Source organism: Mesocricetus auratus, unplaced genomic scaffold (assembly GCF_017639785.1).
Source record: "Mesocricetus auratus isolate SY011 unplaced genomic scaffold, BCM_Maur_2.0 Super-Scaffold_100006, whole genome shotgun sequence".
NCBI lineage: Eukaryota > Metazoa > Chordata > Mammalia > Rodentia > Cricetidae > Mesocricetus > Mesocricetus auratus.
In genome coordinates, this window is record NW_024429190.1 from 48,234,965 (window position 1) to 48,250,676 (window position 15,712).

Here is a 15,712-nt window from a genome sequence, read left to right on the forward strand (position 1 = left end):
CAATCTCTTTTTGATTGTTGAGCTAAATAAGAAGGGAAGATGAAGGAGTAGAGAGATTATATTTTAGTCCTAGAAATTTGATAAATCATGTAATTTGAAAAACTGCCATCTTCTTCAAATTTTTTCATACTGTGGGATAAATTTAATTTCTTATAAACATGTTGCCTTGTGGATCTGTGACTCATCAACTGTAGAATTTCAGGAAGCACGAGAGATTGGTTATTTTTGTAGAGAGGAGTCAAATTATATCCCAATTCCACAGTCACGACTTGGTTGCTCCTGTGCTACTCCCCTTTGAAAATTTCTACTCACCCTCAGTAAGGTACAGAAAACATTCAGCACAGCTTGTTCCAATCTGTCAATGCAAGTGTCTTTCTTCCTCTGCTTACCGAGAGCATACCAGCTACTAGCTCTTATAACCTAATCTGCTGTTGCTGGTAAACAGCATTCAAGAGAGCGGTGCCATGGACCTTTGGCTAACACATGATGCACGATACTTGAAGACTCCAACTGGGAACAATCTATTTTCTCTGTTGTGGCACTGACCTTGGATTAACACCTGCTTTTGGTCCAAATAATGAGATTCTCAGGTGAAATCACACATTTTTTACCTCCTCTGATTCAGGAGATGTCAGCGACTGGTTAGGTTATTACCAAGCAAAGCAGGGGGCTTTAATTTACAGACCGCTCTGCTTTCCTGATAATAGCTATTTTGTCCTCTTGTTTCTAACGAAAGCCCAGAAAGACACGGACAAGTTTTAAGGCTACTAAAATATCTTCAAAGCCTCCCACAAGCTCTTTTTAGAAGATTTTTTTAAACTTATATTTGAAGGTAGGCACATTTAACCTGAATTTAGACAGAGTAATACTCCTCATCCATTTAAGTGATCTTTAAAAACATGGTTTCTGTAAACTGATGTATTAGATTCTTTGACTGTCATAACAGATTACTACTTAATCTGGTACCCTTGAACCAGGGAAATTTATTTACTTTGTCCTGCAGGCAACAAGTCAGAAGTCACAACATTGGTAGTGTCATATTTTTCCTCTTCTTTGATGTTTTTTTCTAGTGTCTGGTGTCTCCCAACAATACTTCATGATTCTTGGTTTAAATTTCATCTCTCACATTTCTACCTACAACTTTAGGGTTCCTGTTCCTCTGGGTAAAGAACTTGTATATTCCTTTACACAGCTCTCTTGCCTAGAAATCTGGCATTGAAGATATGTGGTGAATGTCAATAAAGCCAAATGATTGAACAAATAAGGTTTTCATTTTTGTGTTTTGTGGTTATGTGCTTTCTTGAGATAGTTTTCTTCTTTTATGGCCTAGCATATAGTGAGTTTCACGTTCTTATATTGTTATTAGTCAGAAGGAGTTTTGGTCTGTCTTAATCCAGTATTATTTCATTTTACACTAATTATAGCTGTAAAGTCTTTTTTACGAAAATAAAACTACATCCCCTGGTTCTGGGTAGATCTGAATTTTGTAGAATATCTTAAAATAATGTACTCTTGGATACTTCTTTTCTCAATTTAAGCACATTAGGCATAGGTCAGGAGTAGATTAGGCAGATGAGAAGGCATATGGAAGAAATTTCTGAGAAATGCTGCCTACAAAAGGAATAAAGAAGGAAAGATTGAAAATCCTGAAAGATGCCTAAGATATTTTGTGTCTATGGTGTGGGAGATTCTGTTCATGAAGTCTTTGGTCATCTTCAAATGCTCCATATCCAAGTGGCAATCACATTGAGAATTAGCTTTTGTTGACTGAATGTGAATCATAACCCAAGAGCACTGGTGTTGTGATGGGGGAAGTCCTTCAGTGTATATGTTTTTCCTATTGGCTGATAAATAAAGTACTGCTGGCTGATAGGGGAGCATGATAGGTGGGATGAGGAGTCAAGGAGGATTTTGGGAAATGTAGTCAAGAGCGGAGGGTTGCCATGTGATCCCAGGAGGAGAGGACGCAAGTCTAGTGTTCTTCATAAGATAAGACTTTATAAAAATATATATTAGTAATTATGGGTTAATAATTAAGTCAGAGCCATTAAGAAACCATAGCAAACAGTCAACAACTTCATAATTAATATAGTGTCCTGTGTGTTCATATGAGACTGTCACAGCTCTTGAACTAGGCTAGCGTGGAGGATGCACATTATTGTGTTGAACAGTTGCTCTCCAGTTTGAGACAGTTTCGAAACTATAGAAGCCAGAGACTTACCAAACTATCACTGGGTGTGCCTTGAAGATGATAGCCCAGTCCTGCTTCTTGGCTACTTTGCTTGACAGCAGATGGCTTGTGACTAGCCCCAATCCTTGTGCTGCCATGATCTTGACAAGTATTTGTTTACAACAGTGATAAAAGTAACCAATACAAGTTTCAGTCTATAAATTTGGAATAAAAAGACATAACTAGACCACAGAATACTACCCTTGCTCCCCAAACCCATGTCCTTTTCATATATTAAACAAAATCATATAACATGAATAATAAAATCCCAGATACATAATATAACACGAATAATAAAAACCCAGAAACAGGCATTGGGGTTCAAGCTGAATATCAGAAAAGCAAAGCAACCAAGTCAGTAGCTCTTATCTTTACCAAACTGAAATGGCAATCCTGTCTCCATGAATCCTCAGAGGCAAATGCTCTGAATTCCTGTCTCCTCCGGCCTTGTATTCCTTTTTCCACCCAGTCATATCACTCCTGTCTCCACCTTCCTAGTGCTGGGATTAAAGGCATGTCATTCTAAGTGCTGGGATCCTAAGGATTGAGATCCATTATTCTTTTGGACTGATTCACTCTTGTGTAGCCCAGGGTGTTCTTGAACTCACAGAGATCCATTTGCTTCTGTATCCTGAGTTGTAGGACTAAAGGTATGTTCTACTGTTGCCTGGCCTCTATGGCTTGTGGTTTGTTTTGCATTTTGAACTGTCTGGCAAGCTTTATTAAATCATTCCCATTTCAATAGCTCCAAAGTCTTGGCCAATAGGACTAAAGTCAAGTTTTTTCCTAGCATTGTCTAAAACAAATCTTCAAGAGACTCAAACTATAATTCAACCAATGTTAAACATCCCTTTATCTGTGAACTTGTGAAATCAAACAAGTTATGTGATTCCAAAATAAAATGTTTGTACAGGGATAGGATAAACATTCACACTCCAAAATTAATCTAGCTTGATGCTTTCCCCTCCACACATCTACTGCTACTTTCTGGACATACTAGGTACCTGTAAATGTTCTGACTGGCAATGGGTTTACTAAGGCTCTGAATAGCTCTACCTTCAATACACCAGGTAGCTCTAGGCTTGTGGCAGTTTTGTGTCCTGGCTTCACTCTAATGTATTTCTCTACAGTAGCTGTTATTGTGTGTTCCTGCTGTGTACTTGTGGGTCTTATGTGCTGGGATCATTTGCTGATGCCTTTAACACCATGATTCTGGGGACATTTCTATCCTTATTGTTTTGCTTAGCACTGCCTTAAATGTAATACACTTGTAGTTATTGCTAGACATTACCTAAATGTAGACTCTCTATGATAACCCTGTAGTATGGGACACTTGCATTCTAACACTGAAATGGAAAGACATCTCTGAAATTCATTTGGATTTATTTTTCTAATATTATTCACAGTAGGCCCTGGTTACTGCTTATAATGCTGACTGATCTTATCAGGTGAGTCTAGCCATTATTGTTGCATTTTAATGTACATGATCAAGTAGACCTAGTTTGTTCCTTGAACACATTGCTTGTAAAGCTTCTCAGACAATCTCTATCTTTTTGTATTCCTCACAATTACTACCTTATATAAAACACTAAACATACAATTTAGCTAAAATTTCACAACTTTAAGACAGCCTGTTCTTTATTTTTCCATAAAAGTCCTCATTTACTTATGACACTGCATCAAATTGGACTTAATTAAAATATTTTACAAAAATTCTTTTTACAATTAGTTGTGTAGTGTTTTCCTCAGAATATACCATGGTCCCTAGACTCATGGGGCAGAAATTACCATGGCAATATACTGAAAACCTTGGCCTCTCAGTAAGTAATCAAGTGAATTAAATAATCCAGACCATCACATTCACTTTTCCCAAGGCTCAGGGTTCTTTGTCAAAGAGAAGGTAAGAAGACTATGAGAGCTGGAGTGTTTTCACTTCGGAGAGCTTTAAAAAAATGAACAAAACAAATGTCCCTCTACTTTGTTTTTGTTTCACTATGATCTGTAGTTGCAACTTGTCTTCTTTTTTACATTAAAATTTTATTTTAAAGACAAATAAACCTTATAAAACATGAGGTATTATTCAAAAGTGTTATTATTATGTACAAAGAGTATTAATCCATATGAGTGTTATTTCAGTTAAAATTTCTGTAAAGGGATCCACTGACAATGGTGCATGATCTCACACAATTGATGCTCTACTAAACAAGAGGAAGGAATTCTTAATCATATTACATCTTAGCATGTCAGTATGAGGTCTGTGGTTTCTTACCTAGGTCTTTGTTCTCAAAATAGTTTCTAATTCTGTTTATTCTTTATTACTAGCAAGAAAATGCCTGTGAAGCTAATCATATTAGTAGGACATTTAAAGATATGAATCATCCTTATTGTTAAATAATGTATGTTTTTTCCTTAAGGAGATTTTTTATAACACTTTCAGATTTTCGATTTTGATTGATTGATGGCCTAAGGTCTCTTTTGTAAAGTTCTAAATCATTCAATTTACTTCCTTTTATTTCTTTCTCAACTTAGAAGGACATGAACTTGAGTAACTTCATTTTATGACGAATGCTGATATGGAGATAATTCTCAATATGAAATCCTTCTAATTTCTTGTTATATTTTGTTGATGTATGTCGATAGAATCCCTGGTTCAAACTAAGTTTCACTCAGAATTCCCAGAGCCATAGGTCCTTTGTTTTTCAGTACTGAGTTGTGCCTGATTCCAGTCAGAAGTTTTTTCCCTCATGAATAGCCTGGATTTTCTTTTCAGGAAATCTTAAGCATATCCGCTTATTTTGGTGCTGATATCTCACTGTGGTATCAACTTATATAGATTTATTTTCATCTACAGTTGACACAAAATAGGCTGTTTAATCCTTTTCTTGTTTAGCTTATATTTCCTTTTTCTGAACTTTAAATCTTCATTGTATTTCTGATACCAAGGTCTATTTTTCTTTAGCACATATTTGTGTATTTTTATATATTTATTTATCTTCTCTCTCCCAGTTTTCACAACATTATTAGGATTACTTTTACACTGAGTTTGTCTGTCTTGAATCAATTATTCTCAGTTGAATAACTGATATATGCCTTTTATAATTTTACTTTATATATTAATAACTTACTAGTATATTTTTAATTATTATTAAGTGCTTCTTAAGTAAAAGTTAAACTGAAGTTTCTCTAAATGCAAGCAAGTCAAAAATCCTTATTCTTTTTTATTTAAAAATTATTTTTCATTTTGCATACCAACCCCAATTTCCCCTCCCTCCACTTCTCCTGTCCCCCACCTCATCTTCTAACTACTCCCATCTACTCCTCAGAGGGGGAAGGTCTTCCTTTGGTAGTCAACAAAGTCCTGCATACCAAGTTGAGGCAGGCCAAGCCTCTCCTCCCTGTATTAAGACTAAGCAAAGTATACCCACATAGGGAGTGGGCTCCAAAAAGCCAGTTCATGTCCTTGGGTTAGATTCTGATGCCACTCCCATCCCATCTCCCAAAAAAGTCAGATAATTGTCACTGACATTCAGAGGGTCTAGTTTGGTCCCATGCATGTTCCCCAACTGTCAGTCCAGAGTCAGTGAGCTCCTACTAGCTCAAGCCAGCTGTTTCTATGATTTTCCCCATTATGCTTTTGAAACCCCTTGTTCAAATGATTCCTCCTCCTTCTCTTCAACTGAACTCCAGGAGTTCAGCCAGTGCTTGGATGTGGGTCTCTGCATCTGCTTCCATCAGTTACTGAATGTAGGTTCTATGAGGACAATTAAAGTAATCACTGATCTGATTAAAGGTGAAGGCCCATTCAGACTCCCTCTCCACTATTGCTATGAGTGTTACTGGGGTCATCCTTGTGTATTCCTGAGAATTTCTCTAGCACCCGATTTCTCCCTAATCCTATAATGGCTTCCTCTATCAAGATATCTCTTTCACCACTCTCTCACTCCATCCCTTCCTCATCTTTGTCTTCTTGATCCCTCATACCCCCATCCCCCCTTCTATTCTGCCCTCCTAGTTTACCTAAGAGAACTTAACAATTTTCTCTTCCTGGAGCCCTCCATGTGTATCCCTCTTAGGTTCTCCCTTTTTTACCTAGCTTCTCTAGGTTTGCTTTACATCAAGTATGCACTTATGAGTGAGTACATACCGTGTTTGTCTTTCTGAGTCTGGGTTACTTCACTCACTACGTTTTTTTTCTAGTTCTACCCATTTGCCTGCAAATGTCAAGATGTTTTTCACCACTGAGTAAAAATTCATTGTGTAAGTGTTCCACATTTTCTTTATTCATTCTTCAGTTGATGGTCATCTTGGTTGTTTCCAGGTTCTGGTTATTACAAATAATGCTACTATGAGCACAGTTGTACAGATGTGGTATTATTGTGCATCCTTTGGGCATACACACGAGAGTGGTATTGCTGGGTCTTGAGGTAAATTGATTCCAATTTTCTGAGAAACCAACAAACTGACATCCAAAATGGCTGTTCAAATTTGCACTCCCACCAGCAAGGGAGGAGTGTTCCCCTTATTCCACATCCTATCCTGCATAAACTGTCATCAGGGTTTTTGATTTTAGCCATGCTGACAGGTGTAAGATGGCATCTCAGAGTAATTTTGATTTGCATTTGTTCAGGTGGACCTTAATAATTGGAGGCAGAACTATTTGAGGAATGTTTAAGTGACACTCAAAGTCTTTATGATGACAGTTCTTTCCCTTCTCTGCTTCTTTTCATAGTTCTAAAATATGGACTGACTCAATCATAAACCACAAACAATGGAATATTGTTTTACACTTATACTTGAAAATAGTCACAGCGATCTAAATGACAAAGGTCTGTGAAGCCGTCTAACGCTGAGAAGACTGTGAGCCACTCAAGGAAGCCAAGTGATTCTCCTAGCAGAGTCCAGTCCCATGGAGTCCTGGAAACACCTTAAGCAGCAGCGAAAGAAACTTAGAATAAACAGATGATGTATCTCCACACAGGCATACCAAATGATCTGAGGTAAAAACGATGAGGCAGTCCTGTTCATTTGAAAGCTAATATTTCATTGAAAAGTAGATAGATGTGCTCTCTTTAAAGTAATATTTTCACAATGGTGCATGAAATGCTTAATATATAGTCTCTCTCATTTTAGTTTCTTCATTTTGAGTGACAAATTGATATTATTAAATCAACTACCTCTATAGAAATTTTGTTCATGCTAACATCTAAACAATAACCCCATTCCCCAAACTTTTCAACCTTCAAATGTTCAGCTCCATGCTTTAAAATTCAATTTGTTCCTGTCTCTGCAATGAGACTACTAACCACCCCCCAGCTTCATGCTGCTTTACATTATGAACTGAAAAAAAATGAGTTCTAAAAATCATTACAACAGATGACTCTCATTGCTGCTGAATATTCTTTAGCTGACTTATGGGAGAGATTATACAGAATCAGCTCTTGTTGCAGGAGCAGCCATTTTTGCCTCTACTCCTTGAGATTGCTAGATGCAGTGGTAAGGCATAGTGCTCATGTAATATGTGTATGAAATTCCATTAACTAAAACTTCTTGAGTTAAAAACATGCTATTTTGAGTTCAAAATATATATGTTTTCCTCTAACATACATATAATTGTATACAGGAATATGCATAACCATATATGTGCATATTGTTATGTACTGCATTTCACCTCCTCTTCCACCTCTGAAATTAATTTTCAAGTTGAGATCAATGGCATCCAAGTTTTGATAAAATCAATACCATCTATAAGCCTTCTTATAAGCATTGGACATCCAAAAAGCAAAGACTGAATTGGCCAAGACATTTTAGATATTAGCTTTTATAGACCTCCAACTATCTAAAGAATGTCCACACCTGAAATGGAGTGTTCCATTAATGTACAGAGAGTTGAGATAATGAGAACATCTCAGGTGTGGCTATGTTCTGAGAGGGAATAAAACAGTTGAATATTGATACATAATATATAATATATATCATCTATCTATTCTTCTCTTTAGATAGGGTCTCAAACTGTCACTCAGGTTTACCTGGAACTCCCCTGGGAGCCTTGATTTGCCACAGATTCTTGATAATCCTCTAGCTTCAGCTTCTACATCCAGGGATTATAGTTATGAGCTATTATAACCATCTCTTTTGAACTTTTTGATTATGACAGGCTAGGACAATTAGAAGGCAACTTCTAAAATTAAAAATAAAGCACAATAAAACCTTGCATTCAAAAGTGAACACTTCAACGTTCTTGGTTTGAATTTTTTAAAAGTAATTCTATGTGTAGGGCGGAGCCCTTCTGGGCTTTCCCCTATCTCCACTATCCTGTCTAAGTCTATTGCCTTCTTCAGCTTACGTTTAGGCAGTCATGCTTGTGAGACTCTTTGGGGATAGCATCTGACAATCCTAGGAGACAATCTCACAGTTACCTCTTTGATGCTCTGAATTTTAGGAATTTTTAGCACTGTGTCCTCCTGAGCCTTGTGTGCAGAAGTTGTATTGTAGATATAGCCATTGAGATTATAATTTCAAAAAATAATATGTAATAAGATGATAAACACAATTCCATTTCGATTATAAAAAACTTAATAAGGAAGAAAATCTAATCTTTTTTTAAACTCTCTTACAAACCTATGATTTCTTAACATTCATTTTATTATTTCTTTTGAGAATTTCATGCATAGGTACTATAGATATACATAATTTTACCTGACATTCTTTCCACTAAAACTCCTCCCATGGTTCCCTTAGTCTTTCACAACTCCATTACCGCTTCATTTTTAGTTAATATTGTTAAATATACATATATATATATGTGTGTGTGTGTATGTAAATATAATTCTATTTTATATTGAAACCACGTGAGCAATATGTGCTAATGAAGAAGTCAACTTGGGGAGGCTTTTCAAGCCTTTTTAATGCTGATTTTCCATTACAATGTTGGCTGCACAAATGAGCCCAGACTTTTTGTGTACTACCAGAGTGTTGCACAGATAAGTTCAACCCACTGAAGTGTCAGGCTGGAGTATTCTACAGAGTTACTTTCAGCCATGACCAGAGTTGATAGCAATAAATTATGTATCATGCATCACCCAAGACACAACTATTTTTTAAAAAGAGTTGTTTCTTGAACTTTATGTACCTGATAAATCAAATAAACTGTGAACTCAATAGAACCTTATGAACCCAAGGGTTTGTTCAGAAAAAGCTTTCTAATAAACCTAGTTTGATTTCAAGTTTAGGAGGTATGAATAAAATCCTATTTGTTTAGAAATTAATGGCATTTTAATTAATTTAAATGTACCCCAATTAGAGCAAAAATATTCTTGACAATTTTATAGTCTGTGAACCCTGGAATTAAGTGTCTTTATTTATCATTTGGGACCATGCCAGGTAAATTAGGCATGATGTTGAAGGTAAAATATCTGAAGTTTCACCTATTAAAAAGGTAATTCTAAGGCCCAACTGTAATCGATACTTAGAAACTCCACAAGTGACCTGAAAATGCACTCCTCATATCGTCATTCTGGGTGAAGCTTGGTTGAGATCACATCAGCTGTCTGTTCCTTTGCCTACTCCAGTGAGAACAGCCCCACTTAGGGCTTCTTAAAGTAAGCTATAAATGACGGATCACAGTGGTGGATAAAGGCCTACCTACTTCCATTCACCAACACATGGATCATATCTGTTTCACGTTCTACATGGGATTTTGTACAAACTACATTGCATTTCAACTGCTTATTTTTCCTAGGGCTTCATGCTCAGTGTTATCTTATATATAGAATGCTTTCTAATTGGTTGCTTCTTGAAAACCAGGTAGGAACAGGAGCATGGGAAAATTATGTTTGTCAGAAAAATGTCAAATCCTAATTTCTCTTTGAATATGTCACACTAGATAGTGCAACCTGAAGACTACTAAACAATTGACACTACCTTTCCAGAAATCATGGAATGGAAACACCTGGAAATTTGCTTGGGTTTATACGTTATCTTATCTTAAAACAGAATTTAACAAAGTTACCTCTAAAAATCAAAGAGCTCCCAAGGAGAGATTACATGGACACTCGTAAGTGGATATTATTAGATGCAAAGCAAGTGATAACCAGACTACAATCCACAGCTCCAGAGAATCGAGGTAACAAAGAGGACCCTAACATTGACACATCAGTCATCCTGGAAAGGGAAATTAGAGGGATAACTGGTTGGAATGTAAAATGAAATTTAAAAGAATAAATACATAAATTTATATAAAAAGACCTACTGCTTATTGGGGCAAGCTCTAATCAGTCATTAGGTTCTGAATGAATCTTAAAATCTCATAAGGTAAAAAGGCCTATTCATTTCAACAAAACAAAACAAAAGTGAAAATAAGAATTCTATGAACACATTCCTGAATCTTTCCCTCTTTACATAAAATTGATTTTCCATTACTGGCATTTTCCTAAATGGACATGTACTCAACCTTCTATCCATTGAATAGATCTTAATTCAGCTTTGTTCAGTGGCCAGTGTTTAATGCAGAAACTCATAAGTAGTCAAAGTTCTAAGATTAAGCTAATTCCAAAGTGAGGTATTTATATCACTTTCTCCATGGCCCAAGGAGGTGGGAAGATCGTAGAAGCCTGAGGATAGAGAGGACTGCTATAAAATGTTGTCTTTGGACATGATGAATTACTGACTAGTGGCTGTTGTAATTGTGAGCACAAAGCAGCCTTAGACACTTAGACTTATACAAGATGGAGCCTATGAATATAGTGGATAGAGGGGAGCTCGGTTCCCCATTCCATTATAAGGGACAATTGGTAGTTAATGGTTGCTTGGTAAGTGATGCCATTTTCTCCAGCAGTGCAGTCACTGGTAAATTTTATGTGCTCTAAGAAATAACCCTCAGGCTGGACCGACAGCCTCCAAAACAATACAGAGAAACCCTGTCTTGTAAAAACCAAAAGAAAAAAAAACAAAAAAACAAAACAAGAAATAACCCTCAACTTATGCTTCTTCAAGTACCCCTAGTTAAACTCAGTGGGAGAAAGACACACACACACACACACACACACACACACACACACACACACACACAGTGAAGTATTGAGGAGACTACTGGGGGGGGGAGCTGGGGATTGGAAGGAGTGGGAGAGGGATAAGAGATGGTAACAGGGTTATGAATATCATCACAACGCATTGCATATGAAGTCATCAAAAGCAAAAACCAAAACAATTACAAAAGGAGTAGACTCTTCTCTGGGGACTTTTGTACTCAGTACACATATAGATCATCATGACCATGATGTGATTTGGCTATATAGGACTGCTGTACTTTCTTCTATTATGTGGGGAAAGTTAGGGAGGGCTGAAGGCTGATTTCATGGCATTGTTCAAGTGTTCATGATAGTAAATCATTCTTTGACAGGAATTCTTATAGCTGCAAATACCTAGTAATGTGTCTTATAAAGAGCCTCTCCTTTCCAAGGATAAATATCAGAAATAGAAATGGAGCATATAAGCCTTACTTGGATCTTGGAGTCCATTTTCAAGTTTTCTTGAAAGTAAACCATTTTTTGTATTTTGAAGACTGGTGACAAGATTGGCTTACAGAGTAAGAGTATGGTTGATAGTTTGATGTGATCTATCTCTGGTTTTGGACAGGGAATACAAGGAGCTTTAAGTTTTTGGAAGAGCTTCAATGCAGGCAAGAAAGTGCTACACAAGTCTTTGGAGGTGCTGAAACAGAAAGGCCAGGATGGCATAGTTACAGTGATGTTGACCAAGCCAGTACCTTAATTCGTACGTATTAGATTGTAGAAGAGCAGAATGTGGGTTTGTATGGTTAGAATTTTTGTGGTATAGAGGAGGAATTAAGCAATAGAGGTTTTTCTGTTTTTTTTGTGTGTGGAAAATATGGTGCTTTTCCAAAATATGACCCAGATGAAAAGCTTTAAGCATTTTGTAGTGAACTAGTATTGGGGAAAAACAAATTCTAGTATGAGGTTAAGTGAGTGTACTGGTAACATGGAGTGGGAGTGGAGGTTACTGGGCCTGGTCAAGAGGGTGGAATGAGCTAGTAGAGTTTAGGACTTAGGTTTTGCATGGCTTCTGGACTTTCTAGTGCTAAAGGTAGGGGTAATGCAGGAAGAGGGCATCGGCACATCAGTCAACTCCCTAACAGCTAAATAGATATTGTTGGGATCCCTAAGCAGAGAGTAAGATTGACCTGGGTTGTAGATACAATAGAGGACAAGAGAATTTGCAACTGTGTGCACTGTAACCAGAATACTAGGTCAGTTTCCTAGGATAGTAGTAAGTGGGAAGAATTATTGCTAGTTAATAGAAGAACTAAGAGTTGTACATCATTTTAGATAACCAGTGTTTGGCTCCCTAGTACTGGTGTTGGTTCTTGAACACAGTGGTGAACACACAGGAGAGCCTATTGTGTTTGTAAAACACATGGTTCCCACCACAGCACCCTCTGTGATTGTTGTCATTGCTATAAACCTTTTAAACTGTCTTAAGGTCGATATAAACCTGTTTTGAAAATTCATGGTTAGAATCACCACAGAAACTCAAGCTTCAGATGGAGATTTCCCCCTCCCAAACACCAGATGACCAAATGTTCTCTCATAATATTCATATCTAAAGAATGCAGGTAATAAAAGTTAGCATTAGATGCTTATTTAAATTTGGCAAAGATAAAAATATTAAATCTGTTATTTTAAGTAATCAAGTCAAATAAAATATGGAAATTATTATTACAGTAAAACGGAACATTTTATTTTCTTTTAAACATAACATAAAATTATAAACTGCTATGGCAAATGATCTGAATGATTTTCTTAAAACTAATATTAATATTGATATTGAGTTATAAATATGTTTATTTATATAATAAGTCAGTTGGTTAAACTATTTAAGAGATACCAGAAGACTTCTTAAAAATTCTAATTGTATAGAAGAAGTTTAGAAAAAAACCACTTTTGGGAATTTGAGAGTTACTTTGATGTTCAAATGGAATGTCTCATAGATAGGTCAAAATAGACATCTCAATTTAGCCATTCATATTTTCTTTTTTTCTGATTTCAATTTTATTTTTTAACATTCCAGTTTAATGTGAATTCTTTTCTGGCATATGAATTTGAGGTCACTTTTCTCAAAATGCACTTAAATTACATATGCTTGTCTGTAACATTAAAATGTTGATGAAAGAACACTACAAACATTCCACTATTTAAACACACCCTTTTTTTAAAAAAAGAGGTAAAGTGGCTCAAATAGGAATAAAGCTCAGATACACTAGACAAAAACCAAGAATAAAAATGCTAATTTTATCAATCTGTTGCTTTCATCTTCAGTGTATAGCCCAGGATGGCCTGCTCGAATTGCAGGCCTGCATTATCACATCCAGCTTCCTCTCTTCCAAATATTTAAATGCCCTCAGTGTGTTTGAGTTTAAACTCTTCCAATGTTAAATTGAAGGTTGATATAGATGGAGTTATTGTCTTAAGAGTCTAGGACAGGGTGTAAAGCAAGCAAATGGCACCCCTGGGCGCTGGCCATGCATACACTCTGGTCAGACCAGACCACCCAGGCTAGCTGGAGTCGGAGGCTGACCTGCACCTTGTAGGTCATTCTTACTTCATTGTGTTCTATTTTGTTACATATTTGCTTCTTTCACTATTTTGTAATTAGGGAAAGGTGAGAGGTTCAATTAGTCGAAGAATGCTTAGCCTCATCTCAAACTGTCTTACTCAGATGTTTTTATCCTTCTGAACATATACCTAATTTCCACCTACAATTATTTTACAGGTAGACAGTCAGTTGAAAAGACAGGTGGGCGAAGGACTGCCACCACCCTTGGGCATGGCTCTGTGAGTGAGTTGCTCACTGGTGGTGGGCAGGACCATTTAGTGAGTCTTCTCCAGGAAGGCCTTGAAGCACCTGAGGCATTGCTGGTACACCATTTCAAAGTCAAAATCATTGCCATAGTAGGGGTCTTCAATAATGAGTTGTTTCTGTGGATCATAGCTCCCAAGTAGCTCAATTTTAGCTTTGCAGTTTTCAACTTGATTACTTTTTCTATTCAAATCTCTCAGATTGCTTTCACCCATACACAGTATACAACTGAATGTGGCAAAGTCTTCTCTTGTAATCTGCTGTGCAACATGATTCATGGGGATGCCATATTTTCTCATGCAGTTCTGCCCATGAAACTCAGGGGGATTTCTACTTCATAGGTGGATTTAGCTGCACTGTCTATCCTCCAATTACCTGAAACATTTTCATCAGTTACCAGTTTTCTGAAAACAGCTTCTGCAATGAGTGACCGGCAAATGTCATCGAGACATAAGAACAACAATGACTTGGACCCAACCTCTGCCATCTTTTGGTACAGACCCTGGTACCCACTTATATTTTCTAACCATAGCTTTTATGGCAGGAATAAGCCCTGTGACCATGTTTCTGGTATATTTATCTTGGAGCAATTGAAAAAGAGAAGTTCTCATGTCAAGTTATGTAGCATCATGATGGGTGTTTAGTAGAATTCTACCACTGATGTGTAGTACTTTGGAACTAGATTTAATGGAAAAGATATGTTAATTTAATTCTGTTCATTTAGAAGTGAACAATACTAATTGATCATAGAATAAGTTATATACAGTGAACTGCAACTCACTGCAGATTTAGGATGTTCCTTTGAGTGCATGCGTGTAGTGTTACCTTCCAGCTCATCACTAGCAGGTTTCTCACTGAACCAGTATTCTGGGAACAATTTCATTCTCGAAATTCATGAAAATTCTACTTTTTGGGTGTGAATTACTTGTGTATGCGTGTGTGTGTGTGTGTGTGTGTGTGTGTGTGTGTGTGTGTGTAGAGATGGGGGCAACAAAACAAAATAAACCATTAAGAAGCCATTTATCTCACACAGCTCTAAAAGTTCTAATTACAAATTTAGAGAATAAAAATGACTGGAATTAAATGTCATTTTCCCAGTGAATCAATTGTTTTCTTGTGTTAATACTTTCTTCATATATTAATATGCACATTAACCTTTGAAGAACAAAAAGCACTTTATAGTTCCATTTTACTATTTTGCTGTCTACTTTACGTTAAAGGGTACATGTCGGTGAATAAAATCAATCTGTGCACTTATAAGGAAGTCTCTTCATCCATTGTGAGTGCAAGTGCAGGCATTGTACCATGCAGATTTGTACTGCAGTGACATTTTTAAATCATTAGGAATGCATTGACAAAAGAATAGGCATGTTGACTTAGGGTAGAAGACAGAGATTGAGGTTTTTAGCCCCAAGGATGCAGTCAGTAAATTTGTTCAGCAATCTAAGAGGTCATTATTCTCCAATGCTCCCTCTGAAGTGGACAAGACAGCTATGAAAAGAATTCCCTGGAGTGTGTCTAGGGCTTTTTGACAAATAGATTCCACCCTTCTGTTCTATTTCATCTCTGCACTCTAAGAGCCATCCCAAGGTCACATTTTTTAAAACA

At 36.7% G+C, this 15,712-nt stretch overlaps 1 pseudogene; it reads right to left on the reverse strand.

The window, feature by feature from the left end:
* Window positions 1–14,115: 14,115 nt before the first annotated feature.
* LOC121140691 lies at window positions 14,116–14,591 on the reverse strand (annotated as a pseudogene).
* Between the last annotated feature and the right edge of the window lie 1,121 nt (window positions 14,592–15,712).